This window comes from Pipistrellus hanaki (assembly GCF_964339955.1).
Source record: "Pipistrellus hanaki genome assembly, chromosome: 3".
Lineage (NCBI taxonomy): Eukaryota > Metazoa > Chordata > Mammalia > Chiroptera > Vespertilionidae > Pipistrellus > Pipistrellus hanaki.
Window position 1 is genome coordinate 147511037 of NC_140505.1, and position 13388 is coordinate 147524424.

Consider the following 13388-nt stretch of genomic DNA (forward strand, 5'->3'; position numbering starts at 1 on the left):
AGCAAACACAAAACAATGAAAATTGAGGGAATTTGGGCTTATACCTGCTTTCAGTGGCGTTGAATGTCAAGGAGTACCAAACATACCAAATGGAGAGCCTCTTCCAAAAAGCCACTGTGAAGTTGGTCAAAACAGCCCATTAATTAAAATCCAAGGGAGCGGACACACTTGGATTTCAGTACATAGCCAGCAGCAAACATACTAATGTAGGGTAATATTCTACCTCTCTTCAATTGTGCTTTCAAGTCATATTTTTAAAATTTATCTTCATTGTCGAGAGTATAATATTTCAGGTATCCCCCTTCTTCCCTGCCCCCATTGACTCCATTCACAGGATCCCACTCTCCCACCCTCAGGCCTTCACTACAGAACTTTAGTTTGTTTAAGGATGATGCATATATGTATATAAGTTCTTTGATTATTCTCTGCCTGTCCCCTTGATTTAGCTTTTCCAAGTATGTATTTTTGTCCACAACATGTGCAGAAGTCAAGCAAACAAATGGGCATGCTGCCATTTGAAGATGGAGATGGTAAGGCTGCTTTGCCTTTTTAGTCTAGACTCGCTCAGATTCACATCTCCATGGATATTCTCTCAAAGTTGCTTGAACAACTTTGAACAACTCTTGAAATTACAGGGAGAGTCTTTGGGGATCAGAACATTCCAACATTAAAAAGTGAGCCTTTAATGTTATTTAAACACAAAGCAGAACCAACAAGTGCTTGATTCTAATCAAAAGCAGAAAAATCAACATGTCAGAGTGTAATAAAACATAGTGATATAATTAATTTGTGATATATATCTAATTCTATTAGTATGAGTTTTCATTGTAGTTTTCTAGGGCTGACATAACAGATTACCACAAACTGTGTGGCTTGAAACTACAGAAATGTATTTTGTCATATTTATGGAGGTCAAGATATTAGCCCAGCCATGGCCCCTCAGCAGGCTTTAAGAAGCTGTCTCTTCCAGGTTTTGGAAGTTCTTTGGCTTGGGCTGTGTGACTCCAATCTCTACCTTTGACTTTATATTGTTTTCTTCCATATGTATCTTGTCACACATTTCCCTTTTCCTTTCTCTAAGATCACCTATCATTGGATTTAAAGCCAACTCTAAGTCCATTCAAAATCCTTAACTTACTTGCAACTGCAAAGACCCTTTTTTTCAAATAAAGTCACAGTCAGAGGTTCTGGGAGTTAGGATATGCACATACCAGTACTTTTTTTGGTAACCACTTTTCAACCCACTATCACTGTATTCTACAATATCATAGCTAAATATCATCATCATCATCATCATCATCATCATAATAATAATAAAACACTTCTGTTTGCATTCCCTGAAATAGAATTTGACTTATATTGCTTTGGCTTAAGCTTTTGTATAACCAAGGGATGCACTACTTGTAAGACTATTTGGAGCAGAGAAAGTTTTGTAAAAACTACCTCCTTTTAGGATTTCTTTCTACACTGGGAAAATTTAAGAAAATACAGGACTAATTTTTTAAAGCTTTCACATGGATTCCAGATGTTGAACATTTAATCCAAGAAGGTGTTTCCTTATTATACAAATGTGGTGCACATCAAAAAATTGGCATTGTTTAATTTATGACTCACACGTGAACCATTGTTTTTTGTGATATAGTTATTTTAACTGATTCATAAACTAAACAATGTCAATATTTTGGACACATACCATATTTGTATAATGAGGAAACACCTTCTTACATCAAATGGTCCACATCTGGGATCCATGTGGGAATTTCTTTGAAATTTTAAATAAAGACAAATTAGCATGGTATACATTTTCTCAGAGATGCAGTTAGTTGGTAATCAAAAGGCCCACTGAACTTGGTACTACATTGTGGTTAAGCAAATAGGGATATTGTTGGTAGAAACATTTAATAATGCTTTTACAGCACTATTTTGGAGATGGGGTGTAATGAAACACAATATGAACAATTTTGTATCAGGGATAAAAAAAATCAACTCAATTAATTGGAGTGTAAGTTATCAAAGACTTTCTGGAGGGAAATTGATGGCACAAATAAGGTGGTCAACGAGCATACTCCTTAACCAGACAATTCTGTTTACTGGAATTACCTTAAGGAAATAGAAATGTGCCAATAGTTTTATATAATAGGATGGTCATCATAACCTACTAGGCTTTACTTTCTTAAAGCAGTTTTAGGTTCGCAGCAAAATTTATATGCTCTCTGCTCCACATACACATAACCTCCCCCTCTAGCAACGTCTAGCACCAAAGTGATATGTTTGTTAGAGCTGAAGAACTTACATTGGTAAATCATTGCCACCTAAAGTTCATAGTTTACATTAGGGTTCACTTTTGCTGTTGTACATTCTATGGTCTTTGAAAAATGTATAATGACCTGTATCCACCATTATAGTATCAGACAGAGTAATTTCAATGCCCTAAAAGTTCTCTCATATTTTGTTTTTGGTAACAAGAGGAGATTGATTAAATCAATTTTTAGCAAATTTATATAATGAAGTCCTATGCAGCTGTTGAAAATAACTTCATAGATGAGTGGTGAACTATAAAAATGGCCATAATTCATTGTTAGAGGTAAAATTAGATGATAAAACAATATGTTAATAGCTTAAAATTGTGTTTTTGTGTGTGTGCTCGCGTGTGTGTGTGTGTGTGTGTGTGTGTGTGTGTGTGTGTACAGGTTTAGACACAGGACTATACACCCCTATATTAACTATAGCTGTCTCTGAGTTAGGGTGAAAGATGATGTTTGCTTTCTTTTCCTTGTTCTTTATTTTCCAAATAATCTGTAAATCATATTACTTTTAAAATTAAAAACCAGACATTTTGACGTGGCTGTCTCACAGCTAACTTAAATTCAAATGAGCTCTTCTATCTTCTTTTTTTCTTTTTCCCCAGGCTTATAAATATCACCTCAGAATACAATAACTGTGCTTGGTGGCCTTTTATGTAGCCTCTTAACAACTTGGTTCCTCATACGTGATATGATTTTTGTTAGATTACTCCTAAGATCCCTTTCAGAATAAATTCTTAATTATAACAGTGAACTCTCCTAGAGCTTATATAGGACAGCTATTCCTATTTTTAGACCACAGGGCCTTTAGAGCTTAACTCCTTAGGTGAGCAATTGCTAGGAGGGAAAGAATGCCTTAACCCTTGGAGCCATTTTGTTTAGAATCTAGAAGACCATGTGGTTCCAAGACCGATTGCAGGGAGGTGGGACTCATGTTTAAATCACTATCAGTTTAGGTATTGTTTTTCTTGTTACCAATTCACATTGTATTTTGAATTCTTCCTGAATTTATTATATTGTCTTTTCTTCCTTTTTAATGTAAATCTAAAATCCCTTCCATTTTTCTGTTTTCCTTCTAATAAACAGTTCATATACAACATAATATTCAGAGGATGTATTATAGAATTGTAAACTGAAACCTATGCAATTGTATTAACTAATGTCACCCTAATAAATTCAATAAAAATCTCGCAATAGAAATTGGGTACAAGAAGTTAAGTATGAGCTCTTCTTTCACCTCAAATATTCATTAGTAGTTCCTTCATTCAGTAAATAGCAAAATAGTTGGACAACATGGGAGTCAGCTGGACACTTTCCTCTTTGCTCCCTTCTTGTATAATTATAGCAGGTCCTTGAATAACTAATTTCATTCAATATATTTTTGTGTTGTAACATTGAAAAGAAAAAAAAATTGCTTCCTGGCCAAACCCAGGGCCACTGTTTGTGTGGAATTTGCAGGTTATCCCACATCTGTGGGTTTCCTCCAGGGATTCCAGGTTTCTCCCACATCCCCAAAATGTGCTCTATTAGATGAATTGAGGTGTCTATATTGTCTCATTCTGAGTGTGTGTGGGCAATGAAGGGATAATGAAGATTCTGAGACTTGTAGGCTAAACAATGAGATGAAAAATGAAGGCATCGCTAAAGTGGTGCAGTGAGAGTAAGGAGTTTGAATGAGAAATATAATTTTGGACTCAAACTGGTCTGTCACTCAACTGCACATTGGTGAAAAATGGTTAAGGATATCTGGGCTTGAGAGGAGACATCCATATTAGAGGTATCAGTTTAGGAGTCATCTCAAACTATTTTAAAATTATTGAGTGGGACTGAATAATAAAATGTGTAGAGAGAAAAAAGGAGAAGAGGGCCCTGGGGTAACTCTGAGGAGCACCAACAAACTGAGTTTGAAAAAGAGATAGCAAAAGAGAGTGGGAAGTAATAAGCAGTGAGGTAAGAGGGAAAGCAATGTGTTATATCAGGAAGAGAAGAGAAGATTATTATAAGAACTAGTAGCCTGGTGCACCCTGTCCAATCTGGAATAGGGGATGTCCTTAGCCCGGCCTGCACCCTCTCCAATCTGGGACCCCTCAGACATCCCACTCGCAATCCAGGATTACTGTCTTCTAACCACTCACCTGCCTGCCTGATCACCCCTAACCACTCTGCCCACTGGCATGCTAGCCCTGCAACTGCCCACCCCTCCTTTCTGGCCTGCTCACCCCCAACTTCCCCTCCCTGCAGCCTGATTGCCTCCAACTGCCCCAACTTCCAGCCTACTTGCCCCCGACTGGCCCCCCTGCTGACATGCTCACCCCCAACTGCCCTCCCCTCCTGGCCTGATTGCCCCTAACCACCTCTGCCTTGGCCCCACCACCATGGCTTTGTCTGGAAGGACTTTCAGAAGGTCTCCTGGTCTATTTACCATACTACCCTTTCATTAGTATAGATGAGAAGGTTAAACACCCCCTGGGATGCTGCTGAGAGGTAAGCTAGAATTTGTCAACAGAGATATTGGTAATAATGTTGACAAAAACAGCCTTAACTGGAATAGTAGGGAGTGAAAACCAGACTGGAAAGTGTTGACGAGAAAATAAAAACTGTGAAAGTGGACAGGGTTAAGTATAGAAAAAGTCTGAAGCAGTTTTGTTGTGGAGGGAAGTGGAGAGAGATTGTGAACCTGGAGGGGTTTATCCAATGAAGTGAGTTTGTGTGGTTTTTTTTTTTTTTTTTTTTTTAAGTTGGGGCTACTAGAAAATAAGAGGATAACAGTGGAGTGACTTAATTGGGAGGGAATGATGACAATATAGAAAATGAGAGGAACCAGCCTTAATTACAAAGAGGGATCGGATGAGGAGATAGATGTGGAGGGGGTGCCTTCTTTTAGGAGGTGCAGACACTTTCTCTGCTGGACTCTTAGAGGATGGCAGTGCAGAAGCAAGTCTGTTTGTAGGTAGAGACAAAGATGAATCCCCATTTATGGCTTTTCATTGAAGTATGAGGCAAAGTCATAGGCTGAGAATGAAAGTGAAGGATGAGAAAGAGTGTGGAAGGTTAGAGAGAAAAGAAGAGAAAATGAAAGAGGGATGGGAAAGTGAATCTATCAGACTAAGATTTCTGGGTCTTTTGGAATACCCATTTGTGATCTGTGATATGAATTTAAAGTGAAATAAGTAAGTTCACATATATAATTTTTCTCTACCAATTTTCAGATGCCAGATTAATAATCATGGGTTAGCCAGGAGAGTGGTATGGAGGGATAAAAGAGTAAGGGAGCTCAGGGTCTTTGGAAAGAGTGTGATTCTGATGGTGGACCATGGGATTTGGCTAGATGAGGAAAGGGAGGAGGCAGGCAAGGGCTGATTGTAAGAAAGTGCTGGGGTCAGTGTAGTGGGAGTTTTGATGAAGGTGAAGGTTTTTAGCTGTGGGGCTACATGAACAAGTGACCTGGTGATTGGAAAGTGTAATATTTGCAATTAAGGTTTTAGAAGTGATGTTGTTACTAGTACTGATGAAGTCTAGGATCAGACCATTGGGATGGATGGCTGACAGGATGGAGAGAATGGTCACTGGTGATAAAGGGGTGAAGGAACTGGAAGATTTCCCATTGCTTTCAAGATGAGATTGAAATTCTTTATTAGGGATCTTTGTGAAATGGTTCTATTAATTCTCAGCCCAGCCTTATCATTCACCACCATCTCTTCACTCAAGACTTTTAAAAAAATTTTTTAATTTTATTATTATTTTTTTTATTGCATCTTGCTCTTCATACTCCCACTGTTGCCTTAGGTCTTACTTTGCTCCTGTTCTTTCACTCTGCCTAGAACACTCAAACCTCATTGGACTCCACTTTCAGTCCTCAGCTATAGGCATTTTAAAATTTTTCTACATATTATTTCACTCACTAATATGTACCTGAACATGAAATTCTTCGTGAGACAGTCCTTTTTTTTTGCTTTCAGATAGACTGTACTTCTTTTATAATTACAGGTATATTTCCACACAAATCTGTACAATAGTGATGTGTGACAATCCTCAATGGAGGATATGTTTTTATTGATTTCAGAGAGAGAGAGGAAGAGAGAGAGAGAGAGAGAGAGAGAGAGAGAGAGAGAGAGAGAGAGAGAGAGAGAGAGAGAGGAGAGAGACATCTTAGACATCCCAATCCAGGATTGAACATGCAACCTAGGTATGTGACCTGTCTGGGAATTGAACCCACAACCTTTTGGTGCACAGAATGATGCTCCAACTAAGTGAGCCCCCAGCCAGAGCTACAATAGTATTTTTAATATTTGTTTAGACTTGTTTATATCATAGTTCATGCTAAAATATCGAAATTCTTTAAGGCACTTGAGATATATCAGTGAACAAAACAGTCAGAAATATCTGCCCTAAGTTCTTACATTTTGGGAAAGGAAGGCAGATAATAAATAATGAGTATAGCATGCAAGTGAATTAGAAGTATGTAAGACTCTGATAAAGGCTAAGGGGAAAAAGTAATACAGGAGGACTTGGGGAGATTTTCTTCCATTGTAATAAAAGGGTCATTGGAAGGATTCACTAAGTAAATAACATTTGAGCAAACACTTGAAGAAGGTGAGGAAATTAGTCAAGTAGGTATTAGGCGAGTATTTCAGGTGGTGGGGACAGGAAGTACAAGGGATCTAAGTGGGAAGACAGACTACAGAGATGAAGATACTGGTAACTGAGAGCTTGTATGCTACGTTCAAAGAACAGCAAGGAGGCAGTGGGATTGAAGGGGTGCGGACAACAAAGAAAATAATAAGAGATGAAGTCAGATAGCAAGAGGTGCACTTCATTATCAGATTTTTGGCTTTTACTTTGAATGAGATGAGCAGGGGAACAAGGAAGTGACATGATGTGATTTACATTTTCAAAGGGGCACTGGTGGCTATTGGGTTGAGAATACTCTAAAAGGGAAAGGACAGGATCAGGAAAGTCAGAAAGCTAGTATAACAATCCTTGGGGGAATAATGATGGCTTGGACAATGGTAGTAGCAGGGTAGTACAGAGAAGTTGTTGAATTCTGGATGTAGTTTGAAGATAGAGCTAAATTAATTTCTTGACAGAATGAAGGTGGTATTAAACAGAGGGGATAAAGACAACTTGACGTTTTTATGCCTGGGCTCCTGAAGGAATGAAATTAAGACAGGGAAGTCTATGGGCGAGTTAGGTTCTTGGGAGGAAGGTCAGAAATCTTAAACATGTTGAGGCTTTTTTTTAAAAAAAAATATTAAAACATCATTTGTTTCTGTTTTATCCATATACCTTATTGTCCAGGAAACAGTGTTACATATATATCTGAAATAATGCACAGTTATACTCTGATTAAAGGCAAAGAAGCACAGGTAAAGCTGATCAGTTGTCCAGAGTTCTCAATCTTTAGGATCTTGCTTTCTAATTTTACACCAATTCTTGAAAGTCAGGAATGTCATCTCCAACAACTGTTAAGTGGTTTGAAAAAAAATAATCACTCTGTTAAGTGTTATATTTGTATAAATGGAATATATTTTCTTTAATACATAAAAAACCGAGAAGAGAATGCCACTTAACATCGTTGGTATGACAGCATAGGACCAGGAAAAAATACTGTGATAAACTTGTCTCTATGATATCAAGGAGATATTCTAGTCTGAGCTTTGTTTTCTACTAGATGCTTCTTTTCTGCTACTTTTCATCCTCTTCCATCTTTCAAGTCAGAGGTTTGGTACAACTTTTAAAACTTTATTATAGGTGCAAATCCACAGATTTCATCTCAAAAGGCACTCTAATTCATCAGATAGCCCAGCAGTTTCATTCTCATGAACACTCTAACCATGAGAAGACTCACTAGGGCACAGATGAATCCAGTGAGTAGAAGAAGAAATCTATTGAATTTTGGAATGTTTGGTGCATTTGATCAGTCTAGGATTATGAAACCCAAACTCCCCTTGAAACAGAAAATTAGATGTGAGTCCTTCCATAATATATTGTCCATTTATTCTCTAGGCCCAAAAAGCCACTGGTCTCAAGAGGTTCAACAATAACATCAGAAATTATTCCCCCAGAGATGAGAAAGTAAGACACCACCAGTAGAGCATGCACCATCATGGCGGAGGGCATGTGCACCAGAATGGCTTCTTCAGCTTCAGGTTGGGCCATCTGAGCACTAAGAATGGGACTTGGTACAAAGTCTCCATATTGGTGGGGGCAAGGTGAGTTCATGTTGTTAATGAGTTCAAGTGAAGATGTTCAGTAGGTAACTGGATATACAAATTTATACTTCAGGAGAGAGGCCTGGCTAGAGACATACATTTAGGAGTCATTTTCATATAGACAGCAACTAAGCCCAGAGACTGGACGAGCTTGTCAAGAGAGTGAGTATGGGAAAAGAAGAGAAGAGAACCAAGGGCTAAGCCCTGAGGTCTGAGAGAAGATGAATAACCAGGAAGAAATGGAAAAGGACCAAACATTGAGGTAGGAGGAAAACCAAGTGCATGGGTGTCCTAGAGGCTAATGAAGAAGGAAAGAGTGATAATCTGGATTGGTGCTAACACCAGCATAGTAAAATGGGAAATCATAAAGGACCATTGGGCCCTAACCTGTTTGGCTCAGTGAATAGAGCTTTGGCCTGCGGACTGAAGGGTCCCAGGTTTGATTCTGGTCAAGGGCATGTACCTTGGTTGCGGACACCTCCCCAGTAGAGGGTGTGCAAGAGGCAGCTGGTCGATGTTTCTCTCTCATCGACATTTCTAGCTCTCTATCCCTCTCCTTTCCTCTCTGTAAAAATCAATAATATATATATATATATATATATATTTTTTTTTTAAAAAAGACCATTGGATTTAGCCATGGAAATCTCGACAAGAACAGTTTTAGTAGAATGATGGATATGAAAGCTGGACTAGAGTAGGTTGAGAGCATCATATTAGAGGTATTGGGAGACTTTAGTTACAAGCATAGAGGAGTATTTGCAGGATAGGAAGGGTCATGATAATTGGAATGTGAATAGAATGAAACAGGAAAGAACTGTTAGCAAAAAGAGACAAGGGGAGGATGGGGTCCAGGGCACAAGGACACAGACTGGCTTTACATCGAAGCACAGAGAGTCCATCAATAGTAAACATGAGAATGCAGAGTATGGGTGCAGAGGTCAAGTGGGTAAATGTGGTAGAGGGAGTCTGGAGAAATTCATACTCCTTACAATTTTTCAGTGAAGTAGGAAGGAAATCAATTGAGAGAGTAGATAAGAAGGAGCTAGAAGTTTACATAGAGGAGTTGGTATAAGATATTTTATTAGAGAGTGTTTTGGATGAACAGAGTTTGAAATATATACTATATACATTAGATAGAGCTTGATATATTATTACTAAACTAGAGGCCCAGTGCACAAACTTTGTACACTTGGGAGGGATGGTCCCTCAGTCTGGCCTGTGCCCTCTCACAGTCAGGGATCCCTAGGGGTTTGTCTGACAGGCTAAGCCATCAGTAGGACATCTTTAGCACTGCTGTGGAGGTGGGAGAGGCTCCTGCCACCACTGTGTTTGCCAGCATGAGCCTGGCTTTTGGGCTTCTGGCTGAGCAGCACTCCCTCTGTGGGAGCACATTGAGTGGCTCCTGCATTGAGTGGCTGCCCCCTGCTGGTCAATGTGAATCATAGCAACCAGTCATTCCACCATTCAGTCCATTTGCATATTAGCCTTTTATTATATAGGATCTTTGTGTACTTATTAATTTAGGGTTTGTTTGATCCAATTACTGAGAACATTATGACAAAAAATCTCACTGCAACAGGATTTGTCAAGTTGCTTATATAGTTCTGTCAAATTTTTCTTCTTCACATATTTTGAAGTTATTTTATTAGCACATGTAAATTTATATTTGTATTCCCAATGAATCAAATCTTTTGTCATGTAGCAAACCTCTCTTGCTCTGGTGTTGCTATTGTACTTGGAGTCCCTTTTGTTATATTAACTTTTTTTTTATAGTAGTATTTCAGACTTTTATTTTTAACCTTTTTATGTCCTTAGGTTTTAGGGATCTCCTGAAATAGCATGTAGTAAATTTTTGTTTTAATACAGTCTGCATGGGGTAGACAAGAAAGGTGTGTGTGTGTGTGTGTGTGTGTGTGTGTGTGTGTGTAGGGCATTAGAGAGATTTTATTTCACTTCAGAATTAAATTTGGAAAAGAAAAAGGAAAAGAATATCAAGGACAGTGGGTGGTGGGTTTTGAAAAGAAGAGGAAAGTAGGTTAAATTCATGGGTTAGTTGGCTAAAGGAAAGCAGAGCATGAGAACTATCCCACAGTCCAAAAGGATTCTAGTGAAGGTGATAAAGATACTTGAGATATTATATGCCTTCAGGAATACCTGTGACTTTTACATGGGGCTGAACCTACAGGGAGCAGAGAATGAACCGACTGCCAATGAGTCCAAATTAATGGTGTGGAATAGACTGGTTGGGCTCTGTTCTTCTTGGGATGGATCTCAGGCAACAGGCTTCTAGAAGACAGACAGAGTAAATGAGAACTTTGGGAGGGAGTGATTGCAGGAATATTTCACACTATGGGTCTTTTAATTAAGAATAAGCCCTCACAGATGCTGTTGGTTTCACAGTTCAGTTACCCAATCATCAACCAAATATATATTAATTATACAAGTCAGGCACTGGTTGGAAATCAAAACAAGATGAGCAACAAACCTTAACAACCTAGAAAGTTTACAACTCCCTGACTTTAAACATAATCCTTAGACTTTCTGAAACCATCAACAATTGGGAGATCTTAGTCAAAGATTTTTGCAAAAACAGATCTTTAGGCTATTGCAATTCTCAGAGGGAGAATGATGTGGGGACACCCATGGGTCTGCCTGCACAAGAATAACAACAATGGGTTTCATTCTGGGGGAAATCCCAAAGGCCAGACCAGTGTGCTTATCTATGAGGCACAATGGGGAGGTGACTAAGATTCTTATTCTACACACTAAAGTTGTAGCTTTTAAGCTGTTTGTTAATCTGATAAAAACAGTGGAACCTCTCTCTACATTAGTGGTTTTTCAGGAACATTTGTAATATTTGGAGACATTTTTGATAGTCATGGTTGGGCTATGCTAGTGGTATGTCATGGGTGGAGGTCAGAGTTAATGCCAAATACCCTACATTACATAGGACAGCTCCCATAATGAAGAACCATCTGGCCCAAAATGTCAATACTGCCAAGATTGAGACATTGTTCTCTGGAAAAATACACATCTGTCCATACAAAACTTCAAGCACAGTTCCAGGGCTTTCAGGGACTTCCTGAATCCCATTAATAGACCTACTCTGAGTCAGTTGACTTCAGGACAAAACTATCTGCTGGAAAGTTCTATGGACAGTTGACCCTTGAGGAACATGGGTTTGAAATCCACTTATATGCAGATTTTTTTCAACAAATATGTACAGTACTACAAATGTATTTTTTGCTTTCTTATGATTTTTAAATTAGATTTTTATCTTATCTGGCTTACTTTATTGTAAGGATACAGTATATAATACATATAACATGCAAAATATGTGTTAACCGACTGTTCATGTTATCAGTAAGCTTCTGGTTGGCAATAGTTCTGTAAGTAGCTAGGTTTTTGTGGAGTCAAAAGTTACATGCACATTTTCAAGGGTCACCTGCAGCCCCATATCGGAAAGAAAAGTAGACTTCTCTGAACTTTATTTCAGACAACTGAATTAAATTTTAGAACCGTATCAAAAATGTGTTTCATGGTTTACATTCTTTGAAATAAAGCACACATTTTTACAAAAACTTTCCACTTTATTTTCAAATCAATGTACATTTTAAGTCAAACATGATGCAGATGTTTTTTATTCATATATTAGTACATCAAGATGTTATTTTGTATGGTTAGCCAGAGTAGGGTAAGCCTTCTTTTTAGTTAACTCTCCAAAGGGTCATTTAATTTTTAAAGGTGGGAGATCATATTTTTCCATTAGGAAACTGACTAACAGGGTTCAAATCTTGTTCAAATACACAGTCCCATTAGGATTTGGAGAAAACAAGTAATCTCTTCCTTATTTTATCATGCTTATCCAATATGTAAGTGCTTGGGGGATGACTTAAGTGATGGCTAAATGGATTTTTGTTCTATATATTTCCAATAAAGTTTAGGCTTTAAGCTTCTTTGCAATTTTTGCCTCATTATAACAGTTAAAAAATCCCAGAAAATGGTATAAAGTTCTTTGGTGAACAAGTATGCTAATAATTTTAATAAAAATCACACTATTTGAGATTTATAAAACTTTCTGCTGTAGTCTAGGGATTCATTAAAAAGCTGATTATATCAGCCTGTAGATAAGTTAAAAGGCACATTTTATTGATAATTCAATAATATGCTCTGACTTCAGAAATGTTTTATTAAATATATGCTTTACTACTCATTGTATGGGATTGAAAAGCAGACAAGTTTAAGAAAAAAAGCACTCCAAATCATTGAGCAACCTTTAAATTTTTAATGCCATTGAACAACATAAAAGCCATTCCTTATGCTTTTAACTTTAATTTGTATGAGTTTTTGGTTGAACATGAAGGCATATTATTTGTAGCATTTCCCCTTCTGAATATGGAGCTTAAAATGCTGGGAATGATGATTATGAATGCAGTTAAAATGTTCATTGACTATATTAGTGCTTGAGAAGTGAAAATGGGATACTTGAGAAGGCAATTGTTGGGAATTTCATTCATTCAACAAATATTTATTTACTCTAAATGCTAAACTAAGAATCTGGGGTAGTATAAAATGAATTGAACAGGGATCTTCTCCTCAGTGAATGATCTACTTGAGCTGGGAGATAAGATAGGCAATTAATTTATTCATTAATTTGACACATACTTATTGAGCACTTACTATGGTACAGTTCTAAGTCCCAGGAAGCTATCAGTGGATAAAACAGCCAGGATCCCTGCCTTTTTCAAACTTACACTTAGTGAAGACAGTATTGGGAAGATCAGACAAGAGAATACTATAAAGAAGGCTGTGAAGGAATATGAGCAATAATGCTAAGAACAACTCTTGTTAAGCACCTGCTATGTGCCAGATG

General features: G+C 37.8%; 1 pseudogene across 1 annotated transcript; it reads right to left on the reverse strand.

Annotated features, from left to right (window-relative positions):
• Positions 1-8088: 8088 nt before the first annotated feature.
• Positions 8089-8500, reverse strand: LOC311619738 (oligosaccharyltransferase complex subunit OSTC-like; annotated as a pseudogene). The gene has a single exon. The product of its transcript is annotated as an oligosaccharyltransferase complex subunit OSTC-like (transcript).
• Between the last annotated feature and the right edge of the window lie 4888 nt (positions 8501-13388).